The sequence below is a fragment of the Rhamphochromis longiceps genome, linkage group LG14, assembly GCF_057381845.1.
Source record: "Rhamphochromis longiceps isolate RC_006_pf linkage group LG14, R_longiceps_female_GT1.1, whole genome shotgun sequence".
Classification (NCBI taxonomy): domain Eukaryota; kingdom Metazoa; phylum Chordata; class Actinopteri; order Cichliformes; family Cichlidae; genus Rhamphochromis; species Rhamphochromis longiceps.
Window position 1 is genome coordinate 24556581 of NC_140570.1, and position 9665 is coordinate 24566245.

Consider the following 9665-nt stretch of genomic DNA (forward strand, 5'->3'; position numbering starts at 1 on the left):
CTCTCGCACTTTTTTTCCGCTTCACTCTGCACGCGAGCCTTGTGCTTTACGCTGGGCAGAGGGGGGAGGGGCGGTAGTTACACTCAGTAGCACAGGAACAGAGCCAGAGAGAGAGAAAGAGAGGCAGGGACAACAACATTAGAAAGGTATAGTAATCATCCACAACTATTTTCGGTTGCAGATGATAAAGGATTGAGAAAGTTTATTTATGCAGGTCCATATGACAGAGAATATGCATGTTCTTTTAGTTTTCATATTATAATTTATATTTAATTGTGTTGTGGTTTGCAGTGTTTTGTGTTCTTTTCACTTTAAATTTGTGAAAGGAAAAAGCTGAAAATTTAAATAGTTAAAACTTGAAATGTGAATAGTTGATTTTTGTATTATATGATTTATTTATTACATTTTATGTGGAGTGAATAAATAAAAGTATATTTACGGTGGCCCCTAGAGACAAAGCACATACAAACTTCAAATCACGTACGAACTCTGAAGCATGTACAAACTCCAAAACACGTACAAACTCCAAAACACGTAAAAACACGTACAAACTCCGAAGCACGTAAAAACTCAGAAGCATATAAAAACTCAGAAGCACATAAAAACTCAAAACACGTACAAAAGACAACAGAAGTGCTCCAGGATGCTGGGCGCAGTGTTGAGCCTTTGTTATCTTGTGGCTACACAAGCCAGCAAGTACCAACGACCGGATTTGGTGTGTGGTAATAACAGGTAAATGAACTTTTTTTTAAATTATTTGAATATATATATATATGAGTGCCTGTGTATAAATACACAAACAATACACACATGCTTTCAATTGTGTAATTTAAGTGATCTAGTAGCTCTGCTTTGGAAGTTCAGTTCATGCTAGAAATGTGTTTTGGAGTTTGTACGTGTTTTGTCTCTAGGGGCCACCGCATATATTTATATATAAACATATATAAATAAAACCACTTGTTTTTACGTTAGTAATTCCTTTTGTGCATAATTTTATATTATTGTTAATAATAAATAAATTAAAGCAACAAAACAACCTGAAGAGCCGGTTCGGAGCCGAAAGAGCCGGCTCTTTTTAGTGAGCCGAACCGAAAGAGCCGGATCTCTAAAAAGAGCCGGAAATCCCATCACTACTAGGTAGCTCTGTTTTGGAAGTTCAGTTAACACTAGCAATGTGTTTTGGAGTTTGTACGTGCTTTGGAGTTTGTACGTGTTTTTGTCTCTAGGGGCCCCCATAAATATTTATATATAAACATACATAAAGAAAACCACATTTTTTTATATTACTAATTCCTTTTGTGTGTAATTTTACATTGTTGTTGATAATTAATTAATTAAAGCAACAAAACAACCCGAAGAGCCAGTTGGGAGCCGAAAGAGCCGGCTCTTTTTAGTGAGCCGAGCCGAAAGAGCCGGTTCTCCAAAAAGAGCCGGAAATCCCATCACTACTGTTTTAGCTGTTTGGTGGTTGTTGAAATTGTCCAAGCATCATTTAGGCTGCCTGGACTTATTTGGTAGTTTTGGCTGTAAAAGGGCCAGAAATCATACTATAAGTGAATGCTTTTGCCCCTTTATTCAGAATAACCTTAGCTTTCAATACCTGGTAGACATTTTACGTTATTTTATTGTTATGACAATGGAACAACAGTTTAAAAAACAAAACAAAAAAATGAACTTTGTTTTTTGAGATTTATAATCAACTGGAAACTGATATTCAACATATGAACTATAATAAATATATACAAAAAAGTATTTTAGCCCTGCTCTTTCAGTTTTTCATTTATTGGCCTTTTTATATTACAAATATCCAGGCGTTTTTGGGCCTGTGTGAATGATCCTGAAGCAGTTCCTACTCACCTGGAGACAGAGAGCTACACTGCACTGCTCACACTGCCAGGGAGTTTTTCTTTTGCACAGAATGCACTTTCGCCTTCCCTGGGTGGCCATGCTTCCCTTTGAACTGTCCTTCCCTGCTGCTTGTGGGGACAAGAAAATGGTTGGAGCCAGGTGCTGGTGGGCATTCAGGTTTCAGAGAAACACCAAGAAGATGAGCAAATAAGGCTTCCTGGAACTCCTGGCGACTTTGCTGCTTCTGCTGCTGTTTGGCACATAATTCTTTATGAATTATTGTAGCTGTTGGTCACAGCAATGTCCAGGAAATGCGGGAAAACCGTAATGTACCACCTCCGGGTTTTACGGTGGACTGAGTGAGTTGCCAGCATCTGGTCCGACGTGTCCACTCCTTCCATGTAGCGGCTGTAGTCAGCCACTGCTAGGGGCCTAGGGACAGGGACCCTTCGACGCTCACCATCTTCCCCTTTCTGCCATTGTAATACTGTGTCACCGGTGTAGACAGTGTGGATATTGTTGCAGATTGACACTTCTCTGGTGTCCATCCACTTCATAAATAATAAGTCACCATCTCTAATCCACCTTATTGACCCTCTCTGTGATTTTTTTTTTAGTTAGGGCATTTTCTTGGGTGGATGGAACATCTGTTCTCCCTTGCCTGTAGGTGCCACAAGCCCCAAATCCCTGCTGGCCCAAGTGATGGAAGAGGAGGGGGCTTGTGTAGAAATTGTCACAGTATATGATGTAGGCAGAGCCAACGTAGTCCTTCTTGATGAGAGATGTGACCACATCAAAGGAGATCCAGAGGCCACTTTGGATTTGCCTATGTATAGCTTGAAATCTATGGTGTACCCATTTACATCAGCTAGTACAAAAAACTTGAGCCCTCATTTAGTTGGTTTGTCTCTCATATATTTTTTGATTCCCAACCTGGCCTTTGTAGCAACCATACTCTCATCCACAGAAATATTCTGCCTCGGATGATACAGGGACATGCTTCGGATTCTCATCATTTCAAGAAGAGGCCTGACCTAATGGAGACCTGCCTTTTTTTCTTGTCATTTTTGACATCTTCAGCTATTAGCTGATATTATAAAAAACTGATTCCTGGACATAATAGAGACAGGAAAGGGAGTTTGAAAAATTGTTTTTGTCCTCCAGAAGTCTTCTTTGGGAGGCGCAAAACAGCCATGTAGAGTAGCAGTCCAAGATATTTCTGGATATCTACTGGTGTTAGCTCCTTCCATTCAAACCTCCTCCCTCTCTATAGATTTCTTGCTGCATTTTTGTTGGTGTTTGTACACAGCATTTTGAGGACATCAGCATAAAAAAATGTGAAAATATTTCACCAGCTGATGGATTTCCACAATTTAGAGGTGGCTGTACACCAGGGGTTCTTTTGGGGATAAACCTTGGTGGCTGGGGAACCACATCAGGGTTTTAGCAGTTTTTCAGCGAATAGGATTCCCAGATGTTTGATCCCGCTGTCCGCAAGTCTGACCCTGGCTGAGACTCCTCTCCATTACAGAGTTGGTCTGTACAGCAGAAACTTGCCTAAAAGATAATCATGCATTAGCTGTGAATAAAGGTAACTAAAGGTAAAGGTAAGTGCATACATAGAGACAAAAAAACTAAAAGAATTGTAAAATAGCATAATAATAATGGAAAGTATGTATAGAATATGTAAAAAATAATTGATAATTGAAACAAATAAAGTTACAGATAATAAAAACAAAAAATTCACACAAAGCAGAAACTTGGGTTTAGCAAAATTGTTATTTTCTTATCTTGATGCATTCTCAATCACCCAGGTAAGTAAATCTCCATTTTCTTATGTTTGCAAAATTCATTACTTACTTTTGTTTAGATTGAGCAACTCCAGACGAGCTTGGTTCCTTCTGTTCCTGTTCCTTCCAGGTCATTTTCCTCCTCTATGAACCTTCTGGGTAGCTTTCTCGGTCTTTTACTTTTTCTTGACATTTTCTCTCTCTATTTTCTCTGTTCACTATAAGATTTTTCAAAATTCCGAACCTTCCGCTGCGCAACACCGGTCTCTGCTCAGTGATGGGACCGTCTTTGCATGTGCATTTGAATAATGCACCATAAAGTCTTGTAAAGCTCGTCTTCTCAGCTTTCAGTCGCTGTTTAAAATTCATCTCTTGTTCAAATGCTTGAAGAGTTACAGTAGCGTGATGCACACATGGTAAAATTGGAGGTGGAGTTTTGCTTCTCAGTTCAGACAGGATTAGCTTGTGTATGCTTCATGCTAGCGTAAAGCACCGCATATCCCCGTAAAGCTCTGCTTCTCTTCTTTTCAAAACCGTTCGCATTTTTATTCTAGCATAAACGATGACGGAGTTAGGATCATTTAAACAGTGCTTGTAAATTGGGCCCGCCGGCAAGCCCGTGGTAATTAAAGGTAATTAACCTAAGATCCTGGCGTTTCTGGCACCGTATGTTTATATTTAAAAATCAATTCAGGATTTAATGAATCAATACCTTTTTTTTAAAAGATAAAAACGATTTTAATCGGAAATTCGATTATTGAAACCCACCCCTACTTGGCACCACCGCTATGCAGCTGACGCCAAAGGTAGATACGCTTCATCATATTTTATAGTCTTTGGCTTGGAAGGAAGTTGGTTTGGAAGCATATTTGGCGATGCTTCATCTTCTGCTTTTCATTTGTGTGGGAACCCCTTAAAAAACCTGTCCATTATGCTAGCAGTGTCTTTTTTTTAAATTTATGCCGCACCTCCCCTACAATGGCTTTGCATTTTGGGGAACCCCCCCCCCCAGCCACTGTGTTAAGCAATTATTTTGGAAAGTAACAACCACAGTAATATAGTAGTGATTAAAATATGTTCAGAAAATTGCAGATTGGGAATTCACCTCATAAGTCATGGCATTCTATTCTGCTGATATTAGCTCCCTGAATGAATTAAAATTATTGGTACTGATATCAGCAATACTGGCCCTGTATTGACTGGGTATTGGATATATACCAAAATTTGTAGCATGGCACAGGACTACTGTTAATCCACATCACTAGCAGACACCATGTGCGTTAGCAAATAAAACGGTCGGGTGGAGACCCAAACTGCAAACAACTGTAGCCTCCACAGTGCACCACCAGATGGTGAAAAAGAGCAAGATCCGGACATACAGCTCAATGAAGCATTAAATGCAAAAGACCATTACAAATTTAATTAGGTTGTGTGTCATGTTTTTAAAAAGTAACTAAGTAATAAAGTACTACTTTTGAAAATGGGTAATCAGCAAAGTAACAGGATTACTTTCTTAAAGAAGTAATCAATAATTATTAACTAATTACTATTTTCAAGTAACTTGACTAACACTGTCCATATTGAAATCTTATAAAGTTTGTATCTGTCTTGTGTGAAACTTGTATGAAAAGCATACAAGAGTGAAAACAGATATAAGATACCTTGAAAAAATTATATAAATGAAACTTCTATGTTTTGGATACTTACTAAAACAATATATGAAAGTAATGAGAAAGTGGCCACTTTCATGAGTAAATCATATAAGCCTTATATGATTCACTATATGAAGTAGGCCACATCTGCAAGTCTTTTATAAGTTTTTATTATTTCTTTTCCAAATGGGTGGTTGTGTTTTGTTGTGTTTAGTGGCCACATGGGACAGTTTCCATTTTGTTGTGCTATTGTATCAGGTATGACAATAAAGAGTTATCTTATCTCATCTTATTTGAACATTACTGAAGTAATTTATTATTGAATAGTTTAACATAAAAACACTATTTATAAATAAATATTTCAAAAACAAATGATGAATCCATTAACAAATATTTCAAATCAACAATTCATTTCACAAAAAAGAATGAATTTATTTTAAAAAAATACAATTTAAAAAGGGAAAAAAGTAAATGTATTAAAAAAATCAAATGTTTATTTGTGACTGAAAATAGCGATTCTGATTTGAAAACCAATTTCCTCACTGGATTTCCTTTCCTGTTAGCTCATGGATTAGGTATTATATTAGCAAATGTATTAGCTTTGGGTTAACTACTGGATTAGCTAACAGATTAACTTTTGGATTTTGGTTCTCGTTTCCAAAATCCAGAAGCAATGCAAATTATGCGATGTAATGAGCACTCTGATTTGTAAGACTGAAGCAAGCTGTTTGAATGGATTTTGCTACACTGCTGTTTGTGCCAATAGCTTTGCACTGCTATGAAGTGTACACGTGCTTGTACAAAAGGCCATACAGCCTCGGGATTTACACTCTGCCCAACACAGATGTATGAAGAATGAAGGGACTCTGCAATGAAATGGAAGGCTGAACATCAGAGTGTGCACCTGTGGACAGCCTGGAGACCAGTTGGAGTAACATGCTAACATAGCTAACGCTTGCATGACCCCATGTACCCCCATTCTTTTAAGATCACGTTAGCTTATGTTAATATTACTTTCCAACAGTACAAGCTAGCTACCATTTTGTGTAAACTAATGTGCTCTTCACAAATAAATCTTCAAGTAGCTCAGACCAAGAACCAGCACTGAGCCCTGTTATATTTATGCACAGAATACAGCCTTTTAACTCATGATTAAAATGATGTCTGTCCTGCTGGCTTGCCAGCCTCCGGCTCATCCCGAGTTGCGCACCGTCCACCCTTACAATAATCACACGGTTGCTGTAACAGTACATTCAACGGCTGCAGCTCTTCCGAAGCCAGCCCTACACATCACCACCGACAACAACGACAGCACAAGCAGAGCACAGATTTTAAACCAGCGAGGCAGCTGCATTGCAGGCCATGCCCCGCCACAATAATAAAGCATTTTTTAATTTAATTATAAACTTTGTCCTAATTATGTCCTGGGTTTTTACTACTTAAGAATAAAAAAGGAATCATCACAAAAAACACTTCAGGTCATGAAAATTAATTGAGATTTAGCAATTCAGTGATGCATCCACCTTTATTGAAAAAGTATCGGTATTGGTATTGGCGGTACTGGCCCGTATTTACTTGGTATCGGATCAATATCAAAATATGCAGTATCGCACACAACTAATGGATGAGGGATGAAATGATTCTCCCACTGAAAAGCATTGTGTCTAGTTGAATTCAATCAACCTTTTTAAAGTTAAGAGAACTGTTAGATGCTGAAATGCTCACTAAAGCTGAGGGAAAGTGAAGGTCCTTGCAACATAGATGAAACTGACCCCCTCCATGAGTGTTAGTTCCCTAACCAATTGCAGATCATCCTCCCAACACCCAAACTCATTGTGTAAATGCATTCCTATTTCTCTTTATTCTTTATTGTGTGAATGCCGTGAGTAGTTTTTCACTACTTTTCAGCACAAATTCCAGCTTCTTCAGCTGTTTTCAGCACAAACTTCAGCTTCTTTACCTCTTTTCAGCAGAAAATCTGCCAATTCACCTTTTTTCAGCACAAAGTTCTGCTTTTTCACCTCTTTTTAGCACAATTTTCAGCTTTTTCACCTCTTTTTAGCACGATTTTCAGCCTCTTCTGCTCTTTTCAGCACAATTTTTTTTAGCTTTTTCACCACCTGAAAGCTGAAAAAGTGGAACAGAAGATATTCGAATGCATCCCTCCACAGCTGCTGATGAATTCAACAAAAAACAAAGTTTGTTAAACAATTGCCGGTGAATCACCACTGATTTATCAGTGACATCCATTTACTAAAAAATTACTGATAAGTTTATAATTTCAACAGTGTACTTTATAAAATGGAACTTATTTGCCATATGTGGTGAGATGCTTGCATGATTTTCAACAGGTGTTGAGAAAAATTAATTGAAGTGCCTGAATAATGCTATGCTTTTTATTAATAAGTGTTATAAAGTTATATAGTATAGTATTAAGTGAACACAGCCCTGAAAAATAAAGGCATTAGACTACGTGTCCTTGGGAAGTAGAAAGCTGTAGATTCTCGCTCATGCTTGCCTGGGAAAAAGTAGATAACAGGGGACCATCTCTACTGGAAAGTTACTGATCTAAGCATCAACCAAAATATCAGCAGTGATTTTGTAACTTTACGACCTCTGTGAAAATGATTTTCACATCATTTATTGTATATAGCACAACATTCAGGGCCTCTATAATGACAGAGCATACAGAGAAAAGTGGTGAACGGAATCAATTTCAACGTTTTTCATTGTTTTTGATTATCTGTATCTTTACCACACATTTGACCAGGTACAGATGCTGTAGATGCTTAAATTATACTCATTGAAATATAGTGGACATTCAATGCTCATATTAAGCATACTGTGTTAGATGCAGGGATTTGATTAATTTATAAAACATCTAGCTTTCGTGTATTCATTTTCAAAATGCATTAATAAAGACAGGCATAAAAAACTGCACATGGTTCTTGATCATCATAATTTTTGTCCATCTGAAAATGAATGTGTATATTCGTGTATTAAAATAGATTAATTGAAATGAGTAGTGTCATCTCCCGTCTTGTTAGAAGGCAATAATATACTGAATGAGAGAACTGAGAGCTATTATTTTAATCACTCTGTCTCGGTTCTTTTAACTCTGAGTATCATAAAGTAATGGGGTAACATACATCTGGACTGATGTGTTTACAGACATCATTTTAATGATGAGTTTAAAGGCTGTAGGCTGCAGCCATTGTTCTAGTATTGTGTATAGATGTAAATCTGCATCTCCATACAGATCCTCAGCAGAAGGATTCATGAAATCCTCTAAAACATTCTGGTAGACTGTTGCGGTGACCTTGGATTTAAGAAAACAGAGTTTATCAACACCTGCACCGGACACTACACCCCAAATCATGACTGACTGTCGATATTTCACACTGGACCTCAAGCAGCTTGGGTTCTGTTCCTCACCCATCTTCCTCCAAACCCTTGGACCTTGATTCCTGAATGAAAGGCACACTTTACTTTTATCGGAAAACAGGACGTTTGACCACTGGCCAACAGTCCAGTCCATCTTCTCCTTGGTTCAGTTGAGTTGCTTCCGACATTGGCTCATTCCAATCTGCCAGATTCTTGAATCTTCTGTCTGACAATCCGCTGAAGGCCACGGTCATCTGTAGTTTGTAGGTTGCGTGTGTTAAAAAACTCATGTTCTTTGTAAATTTCACTAAAATTTCACTAAAATCTGTTAAGGTTTCAGGAGCACAGGGATCTGGCTTAAATATTTGTTTTAAAATGTTAGGATCATTACATAATAATTGTAAAACTTTTAGAAGTGGAATATACTTAAAAGTCTCCTGTTTCCCAGTAAAAAGGATCTATCCCCAGGATGCATTCAACAGGTTCAATCAAGTTTAATTTCTCAACACGGTATCTGTCTAGTTGATATGTATTCCTGACTGCACTGAAGCAATGTTCTACCAAACTACTGCCATCAATATAATGAAGACTTGATATATCAAAATTAAGAGTCTGCAAACATTGAGTAAATATCTCCCTATAGTTTTCAATAAAATACTTGAAAAGTGACTCTACTTCATTAAGAACAAATGTTTGAACTTTTCTATTTACAATGCTTTTCTCTTGAAGATTCAAAGAAAACAATGCCAATTGGTTTCTCACAGTCTCTGTAAAGTTCTCTATAAGTTCACTCAGAGCTAGTTCAGATGATCCGGGAGATTCAACAGTTTCCTGGATGACAGGGTCACAGTGTCACAGTCTGGGGCAGACTCTAATATATTATTGTTTCTTCCTTATGTGATTTTTCAAAGATTTCACAGACAAGAATTTTCTGGGACAGTCTTTTGGTCCGCAGGCACTGAAGAATCCCTATTTACTTTCATAATATATC